We start from the raw sequence: 1,506 nt of genomic DNA on the forward strand, positions 1-1,506 counted from the left end.
ATAATATACATATTTTTTGACGTTTTAGAAATATGCATTAATTCGAGAATTTTCTAGAATGATGAAATTGTGGGAAACCACTTTGTGGGTATTAGTGGATGATTATTTCTATTAAGAACCATTTGAAATGAAAGCCCCCAATTGATCTATGATTATTGTTAATACATGTGGTCGTTTGGATTCAGAGGATGTGAGCCATCAGGGTCAACAACATTGATAAGAATGGTAATAATGTGTATAATTGGTAATTAATTTACAATTATCTAGGGGTTTAAATGTGTATATATAATGGCCATGGAGTGCTTCCTGTATGTAACAATCCAGCATAGGGAGACATCTAGTGGCTATTTTGTTTGTTGCTCTCCCTCTGCTGGCTCTCTCCCTTGCTTTTTGAAGCGCAGCTGGAACGCACCATAGCGTCTACATCCACATGGATTTTTAAGCTGCAAGCATTTGCTGTTTTACCTTGTTTTTAAGAATAAAATCGTGACATACTTCACTATGGAAGCCCTTTCTTTTTTTGATTTGTTCCCATTAACCATCGGACAACTCTCCTCAAATCGTTTTTTTGCCTGGGAACGTGCTCAAACGATCTGGATTCCTTTTTTGGTGTGAGTGTCCTGGAGGCATGTTAAACGTTGGGATTATCATTGGGATCGTGTACAACTCCTGCTGGATGTACTCATATGTGCTTTATGACTACCTGTAATAGGGGTCATGGAAGTCTGGTGAGTAGGATGTGCGACAGGTGATGGAAGAATTTTCAGTCAAATATACCTAGTGTCCAGCAGGGATTGGACGATTGTGTACACTATCTGAAGAAGTTGATACATTGTCTGAGGACTCTGATACATTGTTTGAACATTCACTATTTGCACTATTGAACTTATTTTGTATTTGGACTTTTTACACACATATCATGTTTGTGGTAAGTTGAAATTACTTTAAAACGGAAGGAGCGCAGTTTAATCAATTTAGTATTGATTTCTATTCTCTCCCTTATAGTATATTATATTGTAAAGAAAATAGTAAGCATATGGCGGTGATGTATGATGTCATCACGACAAGCGTTGTGGGAAAGCGCCATTACCCACAGCGGATGTGCACCGGCATTTTGTTAATTATCTTTGCTATATACTTAGAAATCATGCCACATCTGTTTGTTGCCTCTGATGCAGACAGTTTAACTAGTGACACTGCCCAGGCTTTTCCTCCTACCACCAATTTCACCTGTTAGACACCAGCTGGGAACAACTATGACATATGATTATACTTCAAAGAGTAAATATTTACAAGACACTCAAATCACTGTATGCAGTGGCGTCACTAGGAGTGGTACAGTAAAACCTATTTCCAGTTTTCTAAGGTTCCTTTCACACTGGGGCGGTAGGTGCACTGATGGTATAGCGGCGCTATATCGTCGGAATTGCGGTGGTATTCGGCCGCTAGCGGTGCGGTTTTAACCCCCGCTAGCAGAGGCACATTGCCGGCGGAATTAACATGGTG

Source organism: Rana temporaria, chromosome 8 (genome assembly GCF_905171775.1).
Source record: "Rana temporaria chromosome 8, aRanTem1.1, whole genome shotgun sequence".
NCBI lineage: Eukaryota > Metazoa > Chordata > Amphibia > Anura > Ranidae > Rana > Rana temporaria.